The 15000-nt window shown below is 59.8% G+C and overlaps 1 non-coding gene across 1 annotated transcript; it reads left to right on the top strand.

Annotated features, from left to right (window-relative positions):
• Positions 1-11516: 11516 nt before the first annotated feature.
• LOC131867677 (5S ribosomal RNA) lies at positions 11517-11635 on the top strand. The gene has a single exon (XR_009366228.1). It is a non-coding gene; the product is annotated as a 5S ribosomal RNA (ribosomal RNA).
• The last annotated feature ends 3365 nt before the right edge of the window (positions 11636-15000 follow it).

Here is a 15000-nt window from a genome sequence, read left to right as displayed (position 1 = left end):
TGAAGCGACGGATGAAGCAGTGATGACAACCGGGCTGTGAGGAGAGGAGGGATGCAGCCAAGAAAGCAATCAGGGCTCGAGGCAAGGGATGCATCAAGGATAGCAATCATGTTGTGAGGCGAGATTCCAAAGGCTAAACGTGAGAGGCTGCAGGGTCGACTCAGAGAGGTCTATGCATGTGAGAGGCTGAAAGCAAGGTCGACTCGGAGCGGTCTATGCATCGGGCGCGCTTGGGGCGACTACCAGTGCCAACCCCTTATCCCGCGACGCGTCCGACAAAGAGAACGTTCCAAGGCGGCAGAGGAGGTTACCAGCCGAAGGATGCAGTAGCAATAACAGGTATAGTTCCGCGGCGGCCGAGAAGACTCACCGCATAGGAATCGGGATGCGAGGCGAGGGATGCGGCGGGAAGGCCCCGACGGCTAAACGGAAGAGGCTGCAGGGCCGCCTCGGAATGGTCCAAGCATCGGATGCGATTGGGACGACTACCAGTGCCAACCCCTTATCCCGCGATGCGTCCGATACACAGATAGTTCCAAGGCGGCCGAGGAGCCTCACCGCATATCAATCGGGGTGCGAGGCGAGGGATGGGGCGGGAAGGCCCCAACGGCTAGACGGAAGAGGCTTCAGGGCCACCTCGGAATGGTCCAAGCATCGGACGCGCTTGGGGCGACTGCCAGTGCCAACCCCTTATCCCGCGATGCGTCCGATACACAGATGGTTCCAAGGCGGCCGAGGAGCCTCACCGCATAGCAATCGGGGGTGCGAGGCGAGGGATGGGGCGGGAAGGCCCCAACGGCTAGACGGAAGAGGCTTCAGGGCCGCCTAGGAATGGTCCAAGCATCGGACACGCTTGGGGCGACTACCAGTGACAGCCCCCTATCCCGCGATGCGTCCGATACGAAGATGGTTCCAAGGCGGCCGAGGAGCCTCACCGCATAGCAATCGGGGTGCGAGGTGGGGGATGCGGCGAGATGGCCCCAACGGCTAGACGGAAGAGGCCACAGGGCCGCGTCGGAATAGTCCAAGCATCGGACGCGCTTGGGGCGACTACCAGTGACAACCCCTTATCCCGCGATGCGTCCGATACGAAGATAGTTCCAAGGCGGCCGAGGAGCCTCACCGCATAGCAATCGGGGTGCGAGGTGGGGGATGCGGCGAGATGGCCCCAACGGCTAGACGGAAGAGGCTGCAGGGCCGCCTCGGAATAGTCCAAGCATCGGACGCGCTTGGGGCCACTACCAGTGACAACCCCTTATCCCGCAATGCGTCCGATACGAAGATAGTTCCAAGGCGGCCGAAGAGCCTCACCGCATAGCAATCGGGGTGCGAGGTGGGGGATGCGGCGAGATGGCCCCAACGGCTAGACGGAAGAGGCCACAGGGCCGCCTCGGAATAGTCCAAGCATCGGACGCGCTTGGGGCGACTACCAGTGACAACCCCTTATCCCGCGATGCGTCCGATACGAAGATAGTTCCCAGGCGGCCGAGGAGCCTCACCGCATAGCAATCGGGGTGCGAGGCGAGGGATGCGGCGAGATGGCCCCAAAGGCTAGACGGAAGAGGCTGCAGGGCTGCCTCGGAATAGTCCAAGCATCGGACGCGCTTGGGGCGACTACCTCTGCCAACCCCTTATCCCGCGATGCGTTCGATACACAGATAGTTCCGAGGCGGCCGAGGAGGTGGGGGATGCAGCGAGATGGCCCCAACGGCTAGACGGAAGAGGCTGCAGGGCCGCCTCGGAATAGTCCAAGCATCGGACGCGCTTGGGGCGACTACCAGTGACAACCCCTTATCCCGCGATGCGTCCGATACACAGATAGTTCCGAGGCGGCCAAGGAGCCTCACCGCATAGCAATCGTGGTGCGAGGTGGGGGATGCGGCGAGATGGCCCCAACGGCTAGACGGAAGAGGCTGCAGGGCCGCCTCGGAATGGTCCAAGCATCGGATGCGCTTGGGGCGACTACCACTGCCAACCCCTTATCCCGCGATGCGTCCGATACACAGATAGTTCCAAGGCGGCCGAGGAGCCTCACAGCATAGCAATCAGGGTGCGAGGCGAGGGATGCGGCGAGAAAGCCCCAACGGCTAGAGGGAAGAGGCTTCAGGTCCGCCTCGGAATGGTCCAAGCATCGGACGCGCTTGGGGCGACTACCAGTGACAACCCCTTATCCCGCGACGCGTCCGATACACAGATAGTTCCAAGGCGGCCGAGGAGCCTCACCGCATAGCAATCGGGGTGCGAGGCGAGGGATGCGGCGAGAAGGACCCAACGGCTACACGGAAGAGGCTTCGGGGCCGCCTCGGAATGGTCCAAGCATCGGACGCGCTTGGGGCGACTACCAGTGACAACCCCTTATCCCGCGACGCGTCCGATACACAGATAGTTCCAAGGCGGCCGAGGAGCCTCACCGCATAGCAATCGGGGTGCGAGGCGAGGGATGCGGCGAGAAGGACCCAACGGCTACACGGAAGAGGCTTCGGGGCCGCCTCGGAATGGTCCAAGCATCGGACGCGCTTGGGGCGACTACCAGTGACAACCCCTTATCCCGCGACGCGTCCGATACACAGATAGTTCCAAGGCGGCCGAGGAGCCTCACCGCATAGCAATCGGGGTGCGAGGCGAGGGATGCGGCGAGAAGGACCCAACGGCTAGACGGAAGAGGCTTCGGGTCCGCCTCGGAATGGTCCAAGCATCGGACGCGCTTGGGGCGACTACCAGTGACAACCCCTTATCCCGCGACGCGTCCGATACACAGATAGTTCCAAGGCGGCCGAGGAGCCTCACCGCATAGCAATCGGGGTGCGAGGCGAGGGATGCGGCGAGAAGGACCCAACGGCTAGACGGAAGAGGCTTCGGGTCCGCCTCGGAATGGTCCAAGCATCGGACGCGCTTGGGGCGACTACCAGTGACAACCCCTTATCCCGCGACGCGTCCGATACACAGATAGTTCCAAGGCGGCCGAGGAGCCTCACCGCATAGCAATCGGGGTGCGAGGCGAGGGATGCGGCGAGAAGGACCCAACGGCTAGACGGAAGAGGCTTCGGGTCCGCCTCGGAATGGTCCAAGCATCGGACGCGCTTGGGGCGACTACCAGTGACAACCCCTTATCCCGCGACGCGTCCGATACACAGATAGTTCCGAGGCGGCCGAGGAGCCTCACCGCATAGCAATCGGGGTGCGAGGCGAAGGATGCGGCGAGAAGGACCCAACGGCTAGACGGAAGAGGCTTCGGGTCCGCCTCGGAATGGTCTAAGCATCGGACGCGCTTGGGGCGACTACCAGTGACAACCCCTTATCCCGCGACGCGTCCGATACACAGATAGTTCCAAGGCGGCCGAGGAGCCTCACCGCATAGCAATCGGGGTGCGAGGCGAGGGATGCGGCGAGAAGGACCCAACGGCTAGACGGAAGAGGCTTCAGGGCCGCCTCGGAATGGTCCAAGCATCGAACGCGCTTGGGGCGACTACCAGTGACAACCCCTTATCCCGCGACGCGTCCGATACACAGATAGTTCCGAGGCGGCCGAGGAGCCTCACCGCATAGCAATCGGGGTGCGAGGCGAGGGATGCGGCGAGAAGGACCCAACGGCTAGACGGAAGAGGCTTCAGGGCCGCCTCGGAATGGTCCAAGCATCGGACGCGCTTGGGGCGACTACCAGTGACAACCCCTTATCCCGCGACGCGTCCGATACACAGATAGTTCCGAGGCGGCCGAGGAGCCTCACCGCATAGCAATCGGGGTGCGAGGCGAGGGATGCGGCGAGAAGGACCCAACGGCTAGACGGAAGAGGCTTCAGGGCCGCCTCGGAATGGTCCAAGCATCGGACGCGCTTGGGGCGACTACCAATGACAACCCCTTATCCCGCGACGCGTCCGATACACAGATAGTTCCGAGGCGGCCGAGGAGCCTCACCGCATAGCAATCGGGGTGCGAGGCGAGGGATGCGGCGAGAAGGACCCAACGGCTACACGGAAGAGGCTTCAGGGCCGCCTCGGAATGGTCCAAGCATCGGACGCGCTTGGGGCGACTACCAGTGACAACCCCTTATCCCGCGACGCGTCCGATACACAGATAGTTCCGAGGCGGCCGAGGAGCCTCACCGCATAGCAATCGGGGTGCGAGGCGAGGGATGCGGCGAGAAGGACCCAACGGCTAGACGGAAGAGGCTTCAGGGCCGCCTCGGAATGGTCCAAGCATCGGACGCGCTTGGGGCGACTACCGTTGCCAACCCCTTATCCCGCGATGCGTCTGATACACAGATAGTTCCGAGGCGGCCGAGGAGCCTCACCGCATAGCAATCGGGTTGCGAGGCAGATTATTGGGAAGGGAACCCCCTGGGATGCGGCTCAAGCAGTGCCCAAAGGGACTGGAATGCGGAATCACATCGAGAGACCCAAATGCTATACGAGGGCTCAAATCGAATTATCGATTTGGCCACGACATGGACGCATCGGAACGACTACCTTTGCCGAACCACTCGCAATTGCATCCATACCGAAACCAATAGACATTTCCGTTAGAGCCCTCGCATAGCATTCGGGAATCTCGCATGCCCCTCTAAATCGACCAATGCTGGCGCTCAATGAAAATCCGAGCGCTACCACCGTTCGAGCGCCAGCATTGGTCGAGTTAGAGGGGCACGGGGGAGAATGCTCCAGTCAACACCTCCCCTATATAAGTTATTTGTCCGATTCTCGCACAACCGTAGTCTGCCTCGTCGAATCAAACAACGGTCCCAGATTCCGACTTCCGTTCCGTAGAGACCCAAAAGCTAGATGGAGGCTCGCAAGAAAGAGAGTCGGCGCATAGCAATCGGGTTTCTCGAACGTTTAGGGACCGAGCTCACTTGCGGATAGGGCAAAATCCGCCAAGCAACCCAAAAGCTAGACGGGGGCTCGAATCGAATCGCCTAGGCGGCCACAACAACGACGTGTTGGATCGACTACCAGTGCCAAACCATTCAGCAAGACTAGTCTGTGTCGAGGCCGGATAGAGATTCTCAGAGAGCGCCCGCATAGCATTTAGGAGACCTGCCGCGTCCCTCACACTCGACAAATGGTGGTGCACGTTTATAAATCCGAGCGATCCCAACCCTTTCAAGCACCAACATCGGTCGAGATAGAGGGGCACGGAGGGGGCTGCGTGAGACAACACAGTCCCCTATATAAGTTATTTGTCCGATTCTCACACATCCGAAGAATGGTCATCAAATCGGACAACAGCCCAAACTTCCGACTTCCGTCCCAGAAAGCCCAAGAGCTATCTAAAACGTTCATGGCCGGAACTCGATCGCGGCTATACCAGTCCGCCAAGCAACCCAAAAGCTAGACTGGAGCTCTAGTCGAATCACCTCTGTGGCCATTGCAAGGACGTGTTGGAGCGACTACCATTGCCGAACCATTCCGCAGGTCGAGTCCATACCAAGGCCGCATAGAGATTCACGATGAGCTCCTGCATAGCAATCAGGAGACTTGCCGTGTCCATCACAATCGATAAATCCTGGTGCAAGATTTTTGCATCCGAGCGCTCCAACCAGTCGAGCACCAGCATCAATCGACATAAACGGGCACGGGGGGAGGATGCTCGAGAACACTACCTCCCCTATATAAGTTATTTGTCCGATTCTCAAGCAGCCGAAGTCTGGTCATCGAATCGGGTCAAAGACCACAACTTCCGACTTTACCCACAATGCAAGTCATCGAATCGAACATCGGCCCCCGAGTCGGACTCCATGCGTATGTCAGGTCATCGGACCCAAATTCCGCCTTCCTGCGCATGGCGGGCCATCAATATCAACTCGGTCATCGGACCCAAACTCCGCCTTTTTGCGTATGGCACGCCTTCAAATCGGTCATCGGACCCAAATTCCGCCTTCCTGTGCATGGCGGGCCATCAACATCAACTCGGTCATCGGACCCAAATTCCGCCTTTCTGCGCATGGCACGCCATCAACTCGGTCATCGGACCCAAATTCCGCCTTCCTGCGCATGGCAGGTCATCGGACACAAATTCAGACCTCGCCAATATGCCTACGTATCGAATCGGTCATCGGACCCAACTTCCGACTTCATCCATACTGTAGGGTCTTTGAGGTTGGCGCGGTGCGCTCAACCCAGGGAGTCGACCCATCGAAGCATACACCTCCCCTATATAAGCTATTTGTCCGATTCCCACACCTGTGTAGTTTGCACCTCTGACCAGGACATCGACCCCAACTTCCGAACTCGACTGCAACGACGGCACCAGCGCCTTGGTGCGCACCTTGCGACGCACAGTCCCAACATTCGCCTTCCTGCACATGGCAGGTCATCGGACCCAAATTCCGACCTCGCGAGTATGCCTACATATCGAATCGGTCATCGGACCCAACTTCCGACTTCATCCATACCGTAGGGTCTTTGAGGTTGGCGCGGTGCGCTCAACCCGGGGAGTCGACCCAACGAAGCATACACCTCCCCTATATAAGCTATTTGTCCGATTCCCACACCTGTGTAGTTTGCACCTCCGATCAAGACATCGACCCCAACTTCCGAACTCGCCTCCAACGACCGAACCAGCGCCTTGGTGCGCACCTTGCAACGCACAGTGCCAACATTCGCCTTCCTGCACGTGGCAGGTCATCGGACCCAAATTCCGACCTCGCGAGTATGCCTACATATCGAATCGGTCATCGGACCCAACTTCCGACTTCATCCATACCGTAGGGTCTTTGAGGTTGGCGCGGTGCGCTCAACCCGGGGAGTCGACCCAACGAAGCATACACCTCCCCTATATAAGCTATTTGTCCGATTCCCACACCTGTGTAGCTTGCACCTCCGATCAGGACATCGACCCCAACTTCCGAACTCGACTAAAAAGACCGCACCAGCGCCTTGGTGTGCACCTTGCAACGCACAGTGTCAACATTCGCCTTCCTGCACATGGCAGGTCATCGGACCCAAATTCCGACCTCATGAGCATACCTACTAATCGAATTGGTCATCGGACCCAACTTCCGACTTCATCCATACCGTAGGGTCTTTGAGGTTGGCGCGGTGCGCTCAACCTGGGGAGTCGACCCATCGAAGCATACACCTCCCCTATATAAGCTATTTGTCCGATTCCGACACCTGTGTAGTTTGCACCTCCGCTCAGGACATCGACCCCAACTTCCGAACTCGCCTGCAACGACCGAACCAGCGCCTTGGTGCGCACCAAAAGTGCGCACTTTTGGAGGGCACTTTTGTGCGCTCCAAAGGTGCGCACTTTTGGAGGGCACTTTTCTGCGCTCCAAAGGTGCGCACTTTTGGAGGGCACTTTTTGGAGGGCACTTTTCTGCGCTCCAAAGGTGCGCACTTTTGGAGGGCACTTTTTGGAGGGCACTTTTCTGCGCTCCAAAGGTGCGCACTTTTGGAGGGCACTTTTTGGAGGGCACTTTTCTGCGCTCCAAAGGTGCGCACTTTTGGAGGGCACTTTTTGGAGGGCACTTTTCTGCGCTCCAAAGGTGCGCACTTTTGGAGGGCACTTTTTGGAGGGCACTTTTCTGCGCTCCAAAGGTGCGCACTTTTGGAGGGCACTTTTCTGCGCTCCAAAGGTGCGCACTTTTGGAGGGCACTTTTTGGAGGGCACTTTTCTGCGCTCCAAAGGTGCGCACTTTTGGAGGGCACTTTTTGGAGGGCACTTTTCTGCGCTCCAAAGGTGCGCACTTTTGGAGGGCACTTTTTGGAGGGCACTTTTCTGCGCTCCAAAGGTGCGCACTTTTGGAGGGCACTTTTGTGCACTCCAAAGGTGCGCACTTTTGGAGGGCACTTTTCCTGTGCTCCAAAGGTGCACACCTAGGTGAGCACCTTCGACCACACCTTGTAGCACACCAAACTCTGACTTTCGACTTCATCCGCAATGCAGGGTCTTTGAGGTTGGCGCAATGCGCACAACCAGGGGAGTCGACCCATCAAACCCAACACCTCCCCTATATAAGCTATTTGTCTGATTCTCATACATGCGTAGCCTGCAGGAGCAATTAGGACATCGACCCCAACTTTCGGCTTCTAAACGAAAACAAGGTCTTTGAGGTTGGTGTAATGCGAACAACTAGGGGAGTCAACCCATCAAACCCAACACCTCCCCTATATAAGCTATTTGTCTGATTCTCATACATGTGTAGTCTACAGGAGCAATTAGGACATCGACCCCAACTTTTGACTTCTTAACGAAAACAAGGTCTTTGAGGTTGACGTAATGCGCACAACCAGGGGAGTCGACCCATCAAACCCAACACCTCCCCTATATAAGCTATTTGTCCGATTCTCATACATGTGTAGCCTGCAGGAGCCATTAGGACATTGACCCCAACTTTTGACTTCTTAACGAAAACAAGGTCTTTGAGGTTGGCGTAATGCGCACAACCAAGGGAGTTGACCCATCAAACCCAACACCTCCCCTATATAAGCTATTTGTCTGATTCTCATACATGTGTAGCCTGCAACAACGATTAGGACATCCACCCCAACTTCTGAATTCGTCTGCGTTGACCGCACCAAAGGTGCACGCCTTGGTGCTCACCAAAATCCGACTTCCGACTTCTTCTGCTATGCGGGGTCTTTGAGGTTGGCGCAGTGCGCACAACCAGGGGAGTCAACCCACCGAATGCAACACCTCCCCTATATAAGCTATTTGTCTGATTCTCATACATGCGTAGACTGCAGCAATGATTAGGACATCCACCCCAACTTTTGACTTCTTAAACAAGACAGGGTCTTTGAAGTTGGTGCAGTGCACACAACCAGGGGAGTCGACCCATCAAACGCAACACCTCCCCTATATAAAGCTATTTGTCCGATTCTCATACGTGTAGTCTGCAGCAGCGATTAGGACATCGACCCCAACTTCCGAATTCGTTTGCATTGACCGCACCAAAGGTGCACGCCTTGGTGTGCACCCTGGAGTGCACTTTGGTGCTCACCTCGGTGCACACTTTGGTGTGCACCTCGGTGTGCACCAAAGGTGCGCACCTTGGAGCGCACCAAAGGTGTACACTTTGGAGCGCACCACATAGGGTCTTTGAGAGGTTGGCGCAGTGCGCACACCAAGGTGGGTGTTGAGGTGCGTGCCGAGGTGGGTGGGTGCTAGGGTGCGCTCCATGGTGGGTGCCAGGGTGGGTGCGTGCTAGGGTGGATTCCAAAGAGGGTCATAGGGTGGGTGCCAAGGTGGGTTGGTGATATAGTGGGTTCAAAGGTGGGTACTAGGGTGGGTTCCAAGGTGGGTCACAAGTTGGGTGCCAGGATGCGTGGGTGTTAGGTTGGGTGCCAAGGTGGGCTCCTGCGTGGGTGGGTGCTAGGGTGGGTTTCAAGGTGGACGCGAGGGCGGGTGCCAAGGTGGGTAACAAGTTGGGTGTTAGGATGGGTGAGTGCTAGAGTGGGTGCCAAGGTGGGTGGGTGCTAAGGTGGATGCCAAGGTGGTTCACAGGGTGGGTGGGTTCTAGGGTGAGTTCCAAGGTGGGTCACAGGTTCAGTGCTAGGGTGGGTGTCAAGGCGGGTGTCGAGGTGCCTGGGTGCTAGGGTGTGGATGCCAATGTGGGTCATAGGGTGGGTACTAGGGTGGGCTGCAATGTGGGTGCCAAGGTGGGTAACATGCTCGGTGGGTTCTAAATTGGGTGCCAGGGTGGGTGTGCACCCACCTTGCCCGAGGTGGGTGCCAAGGTGCCAGTGTGGGTGGGTGCTAAGGTGGATGCCAAGGTGGGTGAGAAGGTGGGTGATAGGTTGAGTGGTAGGATGGGTGGGTGCCAAGATGGGTCACAGGGTGGGTGCAAGGGTGGGTAGGTGCTAGGGTTGGTGTCAGGGTGGGTGGGTGCTAGGTTGGGTTCCAAGGTGGGTGCGAGGGTGAGTGTCAAGGTGGGTCACAGGTTAGGTGCTAGGATGGGTGAGTGCTAGGGTGCAAAGGTGCCAGGGTGGGTGCTAGGATGGGTCGATGCTAGGGTGAGTGGCAAGGTGGGTCCACAAGTGTCAAGGTGGGTGCCGAGGTGGGTGCCAAGTCGGCGACTGCTATGGTGGATGCCAAGGTGGGTCACGGGGTGGGTGCCAAGTTGCTAGGTTGGGTTCCAAGGTGGGTGCCAACGTGGGTGCTAGGGTGCGTGGGTTAAAGGGTGTGTCACAACGTGGGTGCCAGGATGGGTGCGCACCCACACTGGCCAAGACGGGTGCGGGTGCAAGGTTGGGTTCCAAGCCCGGTCACAGGCTGGGTGCTAGGATGGGTGGGTGCCAAGGTGGGCACCAGGGTGGGTGCACCCACCCTGGCCAAGGTGGGTCACGGGGTGGGTCCTAGGGTGGGTAACGGGGTGGGTACTAAGGTGCGTGCCAAGGTGGGTCATAGGGTGGGTGCCAAGGTGGGCACCAGGGTGGGTGTGCACCAACCCTAGCCAGGGTAGGTCACGGGGTGGTTGTCGGGGTGGGCGTCAAGGAGCCAAGGTGGGTGGCAAGTAGCCAAGTTGCGTGCCAAGGTGGGTGTCGGGGTGGGTGCCAAGGATCCAAGGTGGGTGCCAAGGAACCAAGGTGGGTGTCTGGGTGGGTGCCGAGGTGGGAGCCAGGGTGGGTCCCAAGGTGAGTGCAAAGGTGGGTGCCAGGGTCAAGGTGAGTGCCAATGTGGGTTCCAAGGTGCCAGGGTCAGGGTGAGTGCCAATGTGGGTTCAAAGGTGCTAAGTTGGGTGCGAGGTTGGGTGCGAGGGTGGGTGGGTGCCAAGGTGTGCTAGGTGGAAGCCCGGGTGGGTCGGCATCCCATGGGTGTCGAGTTGGGTGCCTGATGGGTGCTTCTTGTCAAGTTTTAGTCGTCGGGACTCATTTCGAGCCTTAGAGGTCGTTTCTTGTCCGGTTGCCCTGTCTTCGACCTGGGAACCCAATTTTGGTCCTCGGGTCCCATTTTTTTTTGTCTCGCATCCCACTTTTGGCCTGTGGCCTTTTCGGGGTCGATTCTCGTTTTGGGCATCAGAGCATGTTTCTTCTCCTAAAACCCAATATTTGTTTATTAAGTCTCGGAACACATTTTTGTTCTCGTGGACCCATCATGGGTCTTGGAACGCATTTGTGGTCCTTGGGTCCCATTTTGCATCCCGAAACTTGTGTTTTGGTGCTTGATCCCTATTTTGGGTGCCCACCTTGCACCAAGTGCGCACCCGGGGCAAACCGAGCGCCTTGGTGCACCAGGGCAAGATCGAGCGTGCACCCGAGGCGCCCCGAACATGCACCAAGGTGCACTCGGCCCACATGTGAGCGCAGGTCGTTGCGCCCGAGGTGGTGTGTGGGCACCGCGTTGCAGACGGGACACTGCACGCACACGACGCCCCCTCCAGGTGCACGCACGTAGGCCGGGCCGGGTGCACACCCGACGCCCTAGCAAGGTGCGCGCACCCGGGCAGGGCTCACACTTGGCGAACGGGGCGCACTTCGCGAGGGAGGGTGTGCACCTCGACGGGGGTGGGTGGCCGGGGTGGATTCGCACGTGGGTCGCGGTTTGCTAAGTACACACTGCGACAAGCTCATAACGGGTGCGATCATACCAGCGTTAGTGCACCGGATCCCATCAGAACTCCGCAGTTAAGCGCGCTTGGGCCGGAGTAGTACTGGGATGGGTGACCTCCCGGGAAGTCCCGGTGTTGCACCCTTTTTTAGTTTTTCGCCGGGCGTCGCAATGCTATTTGAATAAACCTTTTGCCCGTTTGCGTTCTCGTCGGGGCCGGGCCGGGCCGGGGTGCGCTGCCCGCACTACCGCGCGCGCGGGGGGCGACACCGAGCGCGCACCCGAGGCGCCCCGAGCACACAGGCCACGGTGCAACCCGGGCGTTGTGCGCGCACCCCGGTGCGCCCGAGGTGCTGCGCGCGCACCCAGGTGAAATCGGTGTGCACCTCGGCCAGTGCGCGCTCGGTCGAGTCGCGCACGTTGGCCAAGGTGCACGGTGATGTTTCTTACTCTAAGGTTCCGCACCAGACGCCCGGGACAGGTGAGCGAAGCTGGGCGGGGCCGGGTGCGCGGCCGGGGCAGGTGCACGCAGCTGGAGAGAGCTTTGGAGCACACTTCGGAGCGCACCAATGATGCGCTCCATTCAAAAGTTTCCTGAAAAGGCAAAAAAAGTTGAGATTATAGAATTTCCCACTTGAGAGATTGTAAAAAAAAAAAATTTAAAATGAAGGAAACGCGGGTGCCAAGGTGTGCGCAGCCCAGCCAAGGTGTGCGCACCAAGGCGCCCACCCTGGCGAAGGTGCACGCAAGGTGCGCACCCGAGGCAAACCGGACAATTAACCCAACTTTCGACTTCGCGCGCACCTTGGAGCGCACTTCGGAGCGCTCCTTGGTGCGCACCAATCTTGGGCACCTCGGAGTGCACCATGGCGCCCACCAAGGTGCGCACCCGGGGCAAACCGAGCTCCGACTTCGTGCGCACCTTGGAGCGCACGAAAGGTGCGCACCATGGCGCCCACCAAGGTGCGCAGCCCAGCCAAGGCGTGCGCATCAAGGTGCGCACCCTGGCGAAGGTGCGCACCCGGGGCAAACCGAGCTCCGACTTCGTGCGCACCTTGGAGCGCACAAAAGGTGCGCAACCCAGCCAAGGTGTGCGCACCCCGGTCAAACCGAGCTCCGAATCGTGCGCACCAGAGGTGCACGCCATCGTGCGCACCTTGGAGCACACTTCGGAGCCCTCCTTGGTGCGCGCCGATGTTGCGCACCTCGGAGCGCACCCGGGGAAAACAATGCAATTAACCCGACTTTCGACTTCGTGGGCACCTCGGAGCGCTCTCGGGTTCGCACCTCGGAGCACACCGAGGTGCGCACCTTTGATGCGCTGCCTTCACCAATTTCCAGAAAAGGCAAGAAAACATTGAGAAGGTGTGCGCACCGAGGTGCCCACCCTGGCGAAGGTGCACGCGAGGTGCGCACCCGGGGCAAACCGGGCTCCGACTTCGTGCACGCCGCACCTTGGAGCACACTTCGGAGCGCTCCTTGGTGCGCACCAGGGCGCGCAACCCAGCCGAGGTGCCCACCCCGGCGAAGGTGCACGCGAGGTGCGCACCCGGGGCAAACCGGGCTCCGACTTCGTGCACGCCATGGTGCCCACCGCGGCGAAGGTGCACGCGAGGTGCGCACCCGGGGCAAACCGGGCTCCGACTTCGTGCACGCCGCACCTTGGAGCACACTTCGGAGCGCTCCTTGGTGCGCACCATGGTGCCCACCAGGGCGCGCAACCCCGCCGAAGGTGCACGCGAGGTGCGCACCCGGGGCAAACCGGGCTCCGACTTCGTGCACGCCGCACCTTGGAGCACACTTCGGAGCGCTCCTTGGTGCGCACCAGGGCGCGCAACCCCGCCGAAGGTGCACGCGAGGTGCGCACCCGGGGCAAACCGGGCTCCGACTTCGTGCACGCCATGGTGCGCACCGCGGCGAAGGTGCGCACCCGGGGCAAACCGGGCTCCGACTTCGTGCACGCCGCACCTTGGAGCACACTTCGGAGCGCTCCTTGGTGCGCACCAGGGCGCGCAACCCAGCCGAGGTGCCCACCCCGGCGAAGGTGCACGCGAGGTGCGTACCCGGGGCAAACCGGGCTCCGACTTCGTGCACGCCGCACCTTGGAGCACACTTCGGAGCGCTCCTTGGTGCGCACCATGGTGCCCACCAGGCCGCGCAACCCAGCCAAGGTGTGCGCACCAAGGTGCACGCGAGGTGCGCACCCGGGGCAAACCGGGGTCCGACTTCGTGCACGCCGCACCTTGGAGCACACATCGGGGCGCTCCCGGGTTCGCACCGGCGTTGCGCACCATGGTGGGCACCTCGGAGCACACCAAGGTGGGCAGCGAGGTGCGCACCTTTGATGCGATGCCTTCACTAATTTCCATAAAAGGCAAAAAAAAAACGAGATTTTAAAATTTCCGTTTTGAAAGATAGTGAGAAAAAGGGAATGCTGGTGCCATCTTGAGCCCGCCCTGGTGCGCAGCCCAGCCAAGGTGTGCGCACCAAGGTGCCCACCCTGGCGAAGGTGCGCGCCCGGGCAATTAACCCAACTTCCAACTTCGCGCGCGCCAGGGTGGGAGCGCACCCAACAACCGGGCCTGGGAAGAGCCAATGCGAGAAACCCCACCAAACGCTCTGACAAAAAAAGAGGGGGCGCTCCAGTAACCCCGCTTCGGAGCGCACCCTGGGCAAACCCAGCCAAGGTGCCCACCCCGGCCAAGGTGCAGGCGAGGTGCGCACCCGGGGCAAACCGGGCTCCGACAACGTGCACGCCGCACCTTGGAGCACACTTCGTAGCGCTCCCGGGTGCGCACCTCAGAGCACACCAAGGTGGGCAGCGAGGTGCGCACCTTTGATGCGCTGCCTTCACTAATTTCCAGAAAAGGCAAAAAAAAAAGGAGATTTTAAAATTTCCGTTTTGAAAGATAGTGAAAAAAACGGAACGCGCGTGCCATCTTGAGCCCGCCCTGGTGCGCAGCCCAGGTAAGGTGCCCACCCTGGCAAAGGTGCGCACCCGGGCAATTAACCCTACTTCCGACTTCGTGCGCGCCAGGGTGGCAACCGGGCCTCGGAAGAGCCAATGCGAGAAACCCCACCAAACGCTCCGACAAAAAAAGAGGCGGCGCTCCAATAACCCCGCTTCGGAGCGCAGCCGGGGCAAACCCAGCCAAGGTGCCCACCCCGACGAAGGTGCACGCGAGGTGCGCACCCGGGGCAAACCGGGCTCCGACAACGTGCACGCAGCACCTTGGAGCACACTTCGAAGCACTCCCGGGTGCCCACCGGCGTTGCGCACCGTGGTGGGCAGCGAGGTGCGCACCTTTGATGCGCTGCCTTCACTAATTTCCAGAAAAAGGCAAAAAAAAATGAGATTTTAAAATTTCCGTTTTGAAAGATAGTGAAAAAAAAGGAACGCGGGTGCCATCTTGAGCCCGCCCTGGTGCGCAGCCCAGGCAAGGCATGCGCACCAAGGTGCCCACCCGAGGTGCACACCCGGGGCAAACCGGGCTCCGACTTCGTGCAGGC

This window comes from Cryptomeria japonica, unplaced genomic scaffold (genome assembly GCF_030272615.1).
Source record: "Cryptomeria japonica unplaced genomic scaffold, Sugi_1.0 HiC_scaffold_177, whole genome shotgun sequence".
Classification (NCBI taxonomy): domain Eukaryota; kingdom Viridiplantae; phylum Streptophyta; class Pinopsida; order Cupressales; family Cupressaceae; genus Cryptomeria; species Cryptomeria japonica.
Note: the sequence above shows the minus strand (reverse complement) of the source record. Positions and strands in the feature narration are given on the sequence as shown.